Source organism: Myotis yumanensis, unplaced genomic scaffold (assembly GCF_028538775.1).
Source record: "Myotis yumanensis isolate MYYU_CA2020_CCGP unplaced genomic scaffold, mMyoYum1.0.hap1 SCAF_2, whole genome shotgun sequence".
NCBI classification, from domain to species: Eukaryota; Metazoa; Chordata; class Mammalia; order Chiroptera; family Vespertilionidae; genus Myotis; species Myotis yumanensis.
This window is the reverse complement of record NW_027223753.1, coordinates 71,352,619-71,365,882: the sequence shown is the minus strand read 5'-3', so window position 1 is coordinate 71,365,882 and position 13,264 is coordinate 71,352,619. Positions and strand designations below refer to the sequence as shown.

The 13,264-nt window shown below is 43.3% G+C and overlaps 1 protein-coding gene across 3 annotated transcripts in view; it reads right to left on the bottom strand.

Annotated features, from left to right (window-relative positions):
- Window positions 1-13,264, bottom strand: part of MTF2 (metal response element binding transcription factor 2) — an 80,041-nt gene that overhangs the window by 44,358 nt on the left and 22,419 nt on the right. The window lies entirely within an intron of this gene.

Genomic DNA, 13,264 nt, shown 5'->3' with positions numbered 1-13,264 from the left:
CAGGCCATCAGGGGAGGAAGAGAAGTCAGCAGGCACCATCTTTCTGCTCCCTTTCTATGGGAGCAGAGAGCTTGTTTTCAGAGAAGCTGCCCCTAAGGACCTTCTACTCAAAGGGCCTTACTTCATGTTACCTTCTTTTCTGCCCTTTCTGGTCCTGGGAGAAGGAAGCCATTTACAATGCTGGTTTCTCCTGCTCCCTACCTGCATCCTCCATGCTCATGAGCTGAGCCTTCTCTAGATTCACCAGTGGCTGCTGATGGCAATATATGATCTGGGAACCTGGCCATTGGTTAGACAAGTATTTTTAGGGCATGAAAAGCACTTGGAGGGAAAATGAAGGTAGGCAAACCAGCCATGATGGGGGGACACGTGGATTTTGAGAATCAGCTCCTATGAGGAATGCTTATCACAGGAAGGACTTTTTCTTCAGAGACAGTGGTGAGTAGTGTGGCACCAAACAGGTAGTTTTGCACATAATAGCCCAGGACTGTCAAGACCATGGCAGCCTAAAGGAGTGCTTTGGTACTATAGAACTATGGAGTTTGGGGAACCTTCCTTTTTTCATGGAGTTCTCCAGTGCACTGGGATGGTTTTCTAAAAGAGGTGCCCAGGCTACCCTTCTAAGTCTCAACTCTGTCAGGGAGCAGTCTTCCATCATGCTGAATTTTGTCTTCTAGGAGTTGCCCCTATGGGGTGGGGCCATCGACCAGCCTTGTCTCTCAACAGTCATGTCATGTGTATGTAAGGAAACCAGGAATACAAGTTTTCTTGATTTGGTTTTTAATTTTGTTTGTATTGCGCCTGACAAAATACAGTTATCTGATGGTTCCTCAATTATGTTATTTTGATAAAATAAATGTAAAAAACAAACCAACAACACACACACAAAAACAGGATGATAACTTAAGGGAGCAGTGCGACTACAGAAACAACAATATTCGAATAGCAGGTGTGCCAGGAGAGGTAGAAAGGGAGAAATGGATAGAGAATGTGTTTGAAGAAATAATGGCAGAAAACTTCCCTAACCTGGTAAAGGAAAAAGTCACACAACTTCAGGAGGCACAGAGAACCCCAAGCAAGAAGAACCCGAACAGGCCCACGTGCAGACACATCATAATTAAAATGCCAAAAATTAAAAACAAAGAGAAAATCTTAATGGCAGCAAGAGAAAAGAAAACTGTTACCTACAAAGGAGTTCCCATAAGGCTGACACCTGATTTCTCATCAGAAACTCTACAGGTCAGAGGGAATGGCATGAAGTACTCAAGGTAATGCAAAGCAAGGATCTGAGACCAAGATTACTATATCTAGCAAGGCTATCATTCAAAATAGATGAACAAATAAAGAGCTTCCTGAACAACAAAAAAAAAAGGCTAAAGGAGCACATCACCACCAAGCCAGCATTATAAGAAATGTAAAGGGATTGCAGTAATGAGAATAAGAAACAGAGAGAGAAACCTAGGCATACAGAATTAAAATGGCAATAAATAGTACCTATCAATAATAACCCTAAATGTCAATGGACTGAATGCTCCAATCAAAAGGCATAAGGTAGCTAAATGGATACAAAAACATGACCTAACTATATGCTCTATAAGAAACCCACCTCAGGACAAAAGACACACAAAAGAACTTAAGTGCACAGGATGAGGGTGAAGGGCTGAGAAAAAAAATTGCAAGCAAATGAAAAGGGAAAAAAAGCTGGAATAGCAATACTCATATCTGACAAAATAGACTTTAAAATGAAGGCCATCACAAGTGACAACAAAGGTCACTACACAATACTAAAGGGATCCATCCAACAAGAGGCTATAACCCTGGTAAAAACATATATGCACCCAATACAGGAGCACCTAAATATATAAAAAACTTTTAGAGGATTTTAACCGCGAGGTCGGCAATAATATAGTCACAGTAGGGGACTTTAACACCCTGCTGACTTCACTGGATAGATCTTCCAGACAAAAACTTAAGGAAACAGTGACTCTAAAGAACACACTGGACAGATGGATTTAATTGACATTTATAGAACATTTTGCCCCAAAGCAGCAGAATATACATTCTTCTCAAGTGCACCTGGATCACTCACAAAGATAGACCACATGTGAGGATACAAAACAAGACTCTACAAGTTCAAGAAGACTGAAATCATATCAACCATCCTCTCAGATCACAGTGGAATGAAATTAGATAGCAACTACAGTAAAAACACCCCAAAACATTCAAACACATGAAGGCTAAATAGATGTTATTAAACAATGAATGGGTTACCAACGAGATCAAGAAAGAAATAAAAAACTTCCTGGAAACAAATAAAAACAAACACACAACAACCCAAAATCTCTGGGACACAGCAAAAGCAGTCCTGAGAGGGAAGTTCATAGCATTACAGGCATACCTCAAAAAAAAAAAAAAAAACAAACAAAAACAAACAAACAAAAACACCCCACACAAAAATCAACAATAAACTCAATAAACTATTTAACCCTACAACTTAGAAGACATTGTTTCTTTCCTGAGCACCCCCACACTCAGTCAGCAGGCAGAGGCCATATCAGCCTGGCTATCACTGTTCCTCCTGCCCTAGTGATCCCCTGAGACACTGCCCCACCCAACCTGCTGGTCCACCAAAGATGTTTCAAGTGGCTTTTCCATTTGAATAGACTCTCCTGGTTCATGCAGTGGACTTTCTTAAAATCTCTCAAACAAGTAGCATCTGGCCCCAGCATCCCTCAAATCTGTCACTAAGTGGCCCCATACCCAGCAATCGGCCTTGTTTTGCAGCTTGGTCTCTCCTGGGCATCTCCAAGCCCAGCACAAGTAGCATTCACCTGCAGATCGCTTTGTAGCTCATGCCAGGTGGCCCTGGGCAGAACAAGGTGATGACTGACCTTAGCCTGCACCTCCCAGGAGGCCCCAAAGGCAGTGCACCCAGTGGACAGCTTCAGACCACAACAAAGCACCACCCATCCATTTCCACAAGTGAAACACTCAAGGGGGGACTCGGCAGGCACCTGAGTCCCACTGAAGTAAGTCACCCTCCGTGGGGTGGACACCTGCAAAGCTGATCCTCCACAGTGGTCACAGCCAGTCGTTGCAGCCAATCAGCCTGCAGGTAAACCCCTCCCATTGGCATGACAAAAGCAAGCAAGACTCAACTACACTGAGGAGGCTGTGTCACTCAACTCTACAGGACACCTACTACATTAGGCCACTCTACCAAGCTCAGGAGATGCAGCAGCTCTACCTAATACAAACAAACACAGAAAAGCTGCCAAAATGAGGAGACAAAGAAACATGTCCCAAATGAAAGAACAAAAAATCTCCAGAAAAATAACTAAACAAAATGGAGATAAGCAAAATATAAGATGCAGAGTTCAAAACACTGGTTATAAGGGTAGAACTTAGTGAGAACTTCAATGGCATAAAAAGGAGGTGAAAATCATAAAGAGCCAGTCAGAAATTAAAGATACACTAACTGAAATGAATAATTTATAGGGGATCAACCAGAGTAGATGAAGTCAAGAATCAAAACAGACAAGAATCAGAAATAAAAGAGAAGAGGCTACAACTAATATAACAGAAATACAAAAGGAATCATAAGAGACTATGAACAATTATACATCAACAATGCACACCAACCTAAAAGAAATAAATTTCCAGAAACATGTAACCTATCAAGATTGAATCATGAAGAAATAGAAAATCTGAATAAACATTACCAGTAAGGAGACTGAATCTGTAATTTAAAAAACTACGAAGGATCAAACGTCTAGGACACAATACATACACTGGAAAATTCTCCCAGAAAGTGAAAGAAGAATACCAATCCAGAAAACAGAAGGGGAGAGAACACTTCCAAACTCATTTTATGAGGCCCACATTACCCTGACACCAAAACCAAACAAGGTCTCTACAAGAAAAGAAAATTATAGATCAGTATTGCTGATGAACATAGATGTAAAAATTCTCAGCAAAATAAGTTCAACAATACAGTAAAAGGATCACCATAATCAAGTGGGATTTATTCCAAGGATACCAGAATGGTTTAACATCCACAAGTCAATCATTGTGTTATACCACATGGGCACAATCATCTTAATAGATGCAGAAAAGCATTTGACAAAGTTCAATATCCATTTAAGATAGGGAGCATACTTCAACATAATAAAGGCTATACATGATAAGCCCAGAGCTAACATCATACTCAATGATGAGAAACTGAAAGCTTTACCTCTAAGATCAGGAACAATACAAGGATGCCCGCTCTTACCACCTTTAAAATATATATATGTTTGTATTGATTTCAGAGAGGGAGAGAGAGAGAGAAACATTAAGGACGAGAATCATTAATCGGCTGCCTCTTGCATGCTTCCTATTGGGGATCGAGCCCGCAACCTGGGCATATGCCCTGACTGGGACTCAATCGAACTGTGACCTCCTGGTTCATGTGTCAAGGCCCAACCACTGAGCCACGCCAGCCGGGCCACTCTCACCATATTCAACATATATATAAAACCCTAAACACTCCACACAAAAAAAACTATTAGAATAAACAAAGTTGCAGGATACAAAATCAATATATAAAAATCTGTTGTGTTGCTATACACTAGTAATTATCAGAAAGAGAAATTAAGTAAACAATCCCATTTACAATTACACCCCCTCCCCCCCCCCCCCAAAAAAATGCCTGAGAAAAAATTTAACCACGGAGTTAAAAAAAACTATACACTGAAAACTATTAACACATCGATAAAAGAAATTGAATATGACACAAACAAAAATATATTCCATGCTCATGGACTGAAAGAACTGATACTGTTAAAATGTCCATATTATTGCCCTAGCCTAGTGTGGCTTAGTTGGTTGAGAGTCGTCCTATGCACCAAAAGGTCATTTGTTCAATTCCCTATCAGGGCACATGCTCAGGTTGTGGGTTTGATCCCCCTGTCAGGATACATGTGGAAGGCAATCGATTATATTTGGCAATTTCCAAAAGAAAGAATTGGGGGGGAAAGAATTAAAGGTTATAATATAGAACAAGAGCCCTAGCTGGTTTGGCTCAGTGGATAGAGCTTTGCCTTGTGGACCGAAGGGTCCCGGGTTCGATTCCAGTCAAGGGCACATGCCTGGGTTGTGGGCTTGATCCCCAGTAGGAGGCGTGCTGGAGGCAACTGATCAATGATTCTCTCTCATTGATGTTTCTGTCTCTCCCTCTCCCTTCCGCTCTAAAGTCAATAAAAAAAAAATTTAAAAAATCAAATCATATTTCTAAAAAATAATTATAAAACAAGAGTTCTTTGATAGTGACTATTGTAAAGTACAACTACTTTGATAGAATTACTTAGAAGAATTAGCTATGCCAAATGGAGGAGTGAGCAGGTAAAGATTTCTTTCCCAAGCACACTTTAGGCCTGATAGAGGAGATACCAAAAAAAGGGGAGCAAACTATATAAAAGGCAGACACGAGATGCAAGGGAGTCAACATAGCAGAAAACCAAAGGGAATTGTGAAGGCAACCCCCAAGACAACATCTGTGCTGGAAGTCTAGAGAGCAACAAGTCCAGATTAGAGAAAAACTCCAGAAGAGCTCCAGGACAGTATCTCTTTAAAAAATATAACTGATAAATCATATGACATTGACAGTATGGAAAACTACACTGCAAGACATTTTACAGATCAGGGTGAAAATTTCAATGTTCAAAAAAAGTAAGCAAATTCTATTGTTTTAATGAGTCAATTTTTAAACCCAATTGTATAAGAAAGAAATTTAATACTAGAAATAACTAAAAATATCTAACAAATATTTTACACTGTTCTAAGTACTTTGAATGCATTAAATCATTTAACCTTCAACATTACTTTCTTCTATTCTATATGGCTTATATGTAAATTTTTTCCTATCTAATAAAATAGTATGGAAATTAACCGTGACTGTCACTCCGTCACTCTGTCATAAAGATGGCGGCACCCAGTCCCCTCAGCCCCACCGCTGAAGTGTCAAGGCCTGTCATCACTCCGGCGGGCTGATCGCGGCAGTGTCTGGGCCTGTAAACCCGGCTGGGGGCTGCGGGGGCGAGCAGGAAGGCATGACCCGCCCACTCCGGCGGGCCGATGCAGCCTTGCCACTGCAGTGTGCGGGCCTGTGGACCCGGCCGGGGACCACGGGGGCCGAGCAGCGAGGCACAACCCGCCCACTCCAGCAGGCCAAGGCAGCCTCGCTGCTCTGCTGCTGCCGCAGTGTCCGGGCCTGTCAGCCCCTCCATGAGGCTGAATGCTGTGTCCAGGGGGCACACGCAAATGGGTGGGAACTTGACTCTGGGCCTTCTGGCGCAGGGGGACTTGATGCTACGTCCCCGTTTGTGCTGGCCAGCAGGTGGACATCCCCTGAGGGGTCCCAGACTGTGAGAGGGCACAGACTGGGCTGAGAGACCCCCCCGCCCAAGTGCACAAATTTTTGTGCACCGGGCCACTAGTATAATCATAAAAGGACATGGGATTTGAAATGTTTTGTGTGAGCATATTGAAATGGAGAAGAGACTATGTGGGAAATTCCTCATCTAACAGTACTAGTATAGAAGAAAATATCTAAAACTGGCTCCACTCCTGCCAGTTTACTGTATCTTTGAATCAAGATACAGTAATGTTTTATTAAGAAATAAAGCCAATAGGCGTAGCTCAGTGCTTGAGCGCTGACGTATGTACCAGGAGGTCATAGTTCGATTCCTTGTTAGGGCACATGCCTGAGTTGTGGGCTAAATCTACAGTGTGGGGCGTGCAGGATGCAGCGGATCAACTCTCATCATTGATGTTTCTATATCTCTCTCCCTCTTCCTTCCTCTCTGAAATTAATAAAAATATATATAAAAAAAGAAATACAAAAAATTAGCTAAGAGTGAAGAGTAGTTGCCTTTAAGAAGATTTGCCGAAACTGGTTTGGCTCAGTGGATAGAGCGTCGGCCTGCGGACTGAAAGGTCTCAGGTTCGATTCCAGTCAAGGGCATGTACCTGGGTTGCGGGCACATCCCCAGTAGGAGATGTGCAGGAGGCAGCTGATCGATGTTTCTCTCTCATCGATGTTTCTAACTCTCTATCTCTCTCCCTTCCTCTCTGTAAAAAATCAATAAAATAAATTTAAAAAAAAAAAGAAGAATGGAGGGAACAGATAAGACACTGCATCTGTTGTTTTGTTTGTTTGTTTTTTGACATTCAATATTATTTTGTAGTTTCAGGTGTACAGCACAGTGGTTAGACCAGTGGTTCCCAAACTTATTTGGCCTACCGCCCCCTTTCCAGAAAAAATATTACTCAGCCCCTGGAAATTAATTTTTTAAAAATTTTAATAGCAGTTACTCATCGCCCCCAAATGCCACCTGTGGCCATCACCGCCCCCCTGGATCACTGCAGCGCCCACCGGGGGGCAGTAGCGCCCACTTTGGGAATCACTGGGTTAGACAATCATATCTATATCTATCTATCTATATAAAAAGCCAGTATCCGTGATGACCAAACAACCAGTCACCATGAGGTGCACTGAGCACCTCTCAGTCCCTCCCCCCCTGGCCCACAAGTGGGGTGGGGCAGGACTGGTGAGCAGGCTGAACGGCTGACCTCTTGGTTCCTGCCCCCGGCCCACAGGCTCCGATGGATCAGCCATGGTGAACGGGGGAATCAGGGTGGGTGGTGGGAGGACCGGGCTGGCTATCAGGCCTTTGGGATCACCAGCTCATCCCCGGCTGCTCAGGAGCTCAGGCCTGTGGGAAAGCGGGGGCCAGCGACTTCACCTCCATGCGCATGCATCAGGCCGGCCGCTGATGGAACGCGCTGCCCACTGGAGGCCGTTCATGCCAGGGTAGGTAGGTCACGGGCATGCCCCACAGCTTCTAGTAATACCTCAAGCCCCAGCGGCAGTGGCGGCGCCCACGTGAGCGGCCCCCAGTGGGCAGTATGCTCCATCAGTCGCTGCCCAGCGCACGCGCATGGAGGTGAAGTTGCTGGCGCCTGCTTTCCCGCAGGCCTGAGCCCCTGAGCAGCCAGGGATGAGCTGGTGATCCCAACGGCCTGACAGCCTAGTGGCGGAGGCAGCATTTGGCCTGGGGACTGGTGAACAGGCAGATGGCCCTGATCACAGGAGGCTAGGCCCTAGGAACCCTACCCACAAGATTTCGTGAGCTGGGCCTCTGGTATATATATAAAAGCCTAAGCAACCATTACGACCACTTGACCGAACCACCAGTCGCTATGACCTGCACTGACCACCAGGGGGCAGACGCTCAATGCAGGAACTGCCCCCTGGTGGTCAGTGCACTCCCACAGCCAACCTCCCGCAGTCCCTCCTCCCAGCCGGCCCCGATTGCCCCAATTGGGACTGGGTGAGATGGTCCCGTTTAGCCCCCATCGCTGGCCAGGCTGAGGGACCCCACCCATGCACAAATTCGTGCACCAGGCCTCTAGTACTTAATAGTTTCCCTAATATTTCCAGGACCCACCTGGCACCATACATAGCTATTACAATACTAGTAGCCCTGCACATGAATCCATGTGCCAGTAGCTCACCAGTAACTCGCTGCCGCCCTCCACTAGCTCTCCACCCGCTGCCCCACCCTCCTGTAGCTCCCTCCATCCTGCTGGCTCTCCCCCTCATAGCTTGCTGCCCTGCCCCCTCCTGTAGTTCTCCACTGCCCGCTTGTAGCTTGCTGCCCCACCCTCCTGCTGATCCGTTATCCAGTTGTTACGTGGTCAGTTGTTACGCTTCATGGCGTAAGGACCATTTGCATATTACATCTTTATTATATAGGATTACTGACTATTATTTCCTATGCTGTACTTTATATCCCCATGATTACCATTCTCAATCCCTTCACTTCTTTCACCCAGTCCCCAACCCTTCTCCCCTCTGGCAACCATCAGTCTGTTCTCTGTATCTACAAGTTTGCTTAGGTGTTGTTTCTTGGTTTATGGTGTTCTTTAGATTCCACAGATAAGTGAAATCATATGATATTTATCTTTCTCTGGCTGACATAATTCACCTAGCATAATACCCTTTAGGTCCATCCATGCTGTCAAAAATTGTAAGGTTTCATTTTTTATGGCTGAGTAATATTCCATTGTATATATGTACCACAGCTTTTTTATTATCCACTGATCTAGTGATTGGTGCTTGGGTTGCTTCTATAGCTTGGCTATTGTAAATAATGCTGCCATGAACATAGGGGTGCATGTATTCTTTCAAATTAGTGTTTTGGTTTTCTTTGAATATATGCCCAGAAGAGAAATTGCTGAGTCATACGCAGCTGCATTTTTAATTTTTGAGGAACTTCCCATAGTGGCTCACCAATCTGCATTCCCACCAACAATGCATGAGGACTCCCTAGGACACTATCTTTTGGTTAAAAGTTTCATAATTTAAAACGACTTCATTTTTGATAAATATTCAAAATTAACTTTTAAAAGATAGAAAATGATGAAAGTGAAAACAAACCTTGGTAACATCAGTTTCCATAGCAGTGTTTCCCAAAGGGCATCCTCTGGAAAAATAATTCTCATTTCACAGGATTACCTTGGAGCCTTTAATATAGGGTGGAGCAAAAGTAGGTTTACAGTTGAGTTGTGAGTATGCAAAAGTTTATCTTTGTATTATTATTTATTAATTATTGTATTATTTTCCATACAAATAACTGTAAACCTGCTTTTGCCCTACAAAGTATTTTAAAACATACTTTATAGTTTTTCCCTAACATTGGACCGCAAGAACTACCCACTCTCTCCTGTTTTAAGGAAGTGGTTGTCAAATGTAATTAAGTCCACAGACCAGTACAAAGAAAAGCAAGAATAATGTTGAGTTTTTAACTAAGATTAATCAACTTAAAAGCAATTCCTATTTTGAGAGCATGTCCTTAGATTCTTAGAGTTAAAATATCTTTTCTTTTATAAAATAAGGGTGATAAGTGGCAATTTTTAATAACCTTACTTTCCAAAATAAAAAGGTGGCAAGCCTATGTCAGCACACTACCTTCATCCCACTAAAAAAAGTTAATGGTTCATGAAAGTCAAATCTGAGAATCTTTGGAAAACTCATTTGAATGATGAGAAAAAAAATCCTCTTAGAAAAAACAACCCAGAAAGAGTATCATTAAAAAAAAGGAAACTAAGAAAAAGGAGGAAGTAGTATATCAAATGTACCTAATAGGTTAGGTAAAATGAGTAATAAAAACTGTTTATTGAAATTAACAATCCTAAAGTCACCTATGACCACTGGGTTCAAATGCCAGACCACATGGGGTTTATAAGTGAAGACTAACAGGCTAAGTTTAGCTTGCTCTTTCTAAACACTTACCTCCTCAAAAAGGTCAAAGAAGGCTTTAGAGTGGGAATAATTTGAGCATTAATACAAGCTACTGGTTACAAGAATGGAGTTGTTGGAACTAGGGGAAAAATAACCTAACCACAAATATTCATATTCTAAAAAATTTATTCTTACTTTCATACACTGGTATCTAAGCAGAATCAAACAATTTTCTAGAAATTTGACCTAAATAACTCAATGTCAACAAGTGGAATTTGCATTTCAAGTTACAAAGGAAAGAAAATATTCTGCTCATCACTAGGATATCTAAAACTTTTCATAGTGTCTGACAGAAGGTAGACAGATACTTTTCTCTCTTGAATAAATTAATGAACACCTATACTTACCAAGACAGACATACATTAGTAAATCCTCCATCTATCAAGCAAATATCACTATCCTACGAATGCACATATTCTACAACACACGACTCTAAATTTGTTTCGGTATTTAAATGTAGAATTTAAAAGCCAAAAAACTAATTTCACCTCACTTCAAGATTGAAACTAAAAGTAGAACCAAATTCGCTACCCTAGCCTCAGGTTTAGCCTGAGCCCTCTAGAATTAAAATTAACTTAGCCATCTAACAGGTCAAGCAATGACAGAGGTATATACTGTTTCAGTAAATGTAGCTTTCGCTCTTATCATGGAATTACAGAAAATATGCTTAAGTATCCTAAAATTTAGAATAAAATAGTTAGATTGAACATTTCTGTATGTTTAGACTTTTGCAACATGTACACAGTACTTATGTAATCACAAAAAGATGTTTTTAAATATTTTTTTTATTGATTTCAGAGGAAGGGAAAGGGAGAGAGATATAAAAACATCAATGATGAGAGTCATTGATCGGGGGCCTCCTGCATGCCCCCCACTAGGAACTGAGCCCACAACCTAGGTATGTACCCTTGACCAGAACTGAACCCAAGACCTTTCAATCCACAGGCCAACGCTCTATCACTGAGCCAATCCAGCTAGGGCACAAAAAGATTTTTATAAACTATAAAAAATCGTAAGTCATAACTTTTAAAACATTGTAAACAACATGGATAAATATAATTATCAAGTATCCAGTCATCTTAACTATTTGTGTAAACTGAAAACAGAATGTCTCCACAATAACATTTAATACTAGCTACTAATAATTACTTTGGAAATCCCTGATGACATATTAGTTGTAAGATGATTAGTTATCTTGCAGGTGCAATAGACAGGTAACTACAGATTTAAAACACCAAAAACCAACAAAGCTAATAATATACATAAAAACCATAGTTAACTTCAAGTTAAATATATACATTCATATTCAAGTCCAGAATTGCTAAGATTGATTACAATAACATAAATGAAACTCATTAACAATTCAGGCAAATGTGATCTGAATGAAAATTTCAGAATATTCATTATAATCCTGCAGAATTTGACCCATAGAACAGGGAAGAAGAAATAACAGAACTGAGGTATCTTTTTTAAAAAATATATTTTTTATTGATTTCAGGAAGGAGGGGAGAATAACCTCACCGGGTGATCCTATCTAATAATAGACAAACATGGTAATTAACCATACCTCCGCTACGCTTCCCATTGGCTAATCAGCAGGATATGCAAATTAACTGCCAACAAAGATGGCAGCCGACAGCCACACAGCTGAAGCAAGCAGGCTTGCTTGCTTCAGTGATGGAGGAAGCCAAGGTTCTCCGCCTGCTGCGGCCCAGCTCTGAGCTCCAGAAGCAACAATGTTGCAATTATAGAAGCTAAACAAACCCCAGATACCTGCTTTCAGCTGGCCAGGGCCTCAGAGCTTAGAGCACCAGTGATGGCAACAGAGTTTCAATTATAGAAGCTAAACAAACCCAGATACCTGCTTTCAGCCAGCCACGGCCTCAGAGCTGGAGCCGTGGCTCTCAGCTCCAGTGACAGCTATAGAAGGTAAATAAATCCCTGAATAAAAAAGAAAAGAAAAGAAAAAAGAGACTGGGAGCTTCAGTCGCCCGCCAGCCTGAAAACGGCCCTCAGCCCCTCACCCAGACTGGCCAGGCACCCCAGTGGGGACCCCCACCCTGAAGGGGCTGTGGCCAGCCTGCAAACAGCCATCAGCCCCTCACCCAGGCTGACCAGACACCACAGCGGGGACCCCCACCCTGAAGCGGCTGTGGCCAGCCTGTAAACAGCCCTCAGCCCCTCACCCAAGCTGGCCAGGCACCCCAGCAGGACCCCCCCCCGCCCCCCGGAGATCCGGGACACCCTTCAGGGCAAACCAGCCAGCCCCCATCATGCACCAGGCCTCTACCCTATATAATAAAAGGGTAATATGCAAATTGACCCTAACAGCAGAATGACTGGGAATGACTGGTCACTATGACACACACTGACCACCAGGGGGCAGACACTCAATGCAGGAGCTGCCCCCTGGTGGTCAGTGTGCTCCCACAGGGGGAGCTCTGCTCAACAACAAGCCAGGCTGACAGCTGCCAGTACAGTGGTAGTGGTGGGAGCCTCTCCCGCCTCCTCAGCAGCGCTAAGGATGTCCGACTGCAGCTTAGGCCTGCTCCCCACTGGCAAGTGGACATCCCCCGAGGGCTGCCAGGCTGCCAGAGGGATGTCTGACTGCCAGCTTAATGCCCTGGGGAGCAGGCCTAAGCCAGCAAGTGGTCACCCCTGAGGGGTCCCAGACTGCGAGAGGGCACAGGCCGGGCTGAGGGACGCCCCCCGCCCAGTGCACAAATTTTTGTGCACCGGGCCTCTAGTCTGATCATAAATTCCTAACTGGGCAGGTCATGCATGCCCCCTACTGGGGATCAAGCCTGCAACCCAGGCAAATATCCTTGATCAGAATCGAACCCAGGACCCTTCAGTCGGCAGACCAACACTCTATCCACTGAGCCAAACCAGCCAGGGCCTGAGGTATATTTGCTGCAA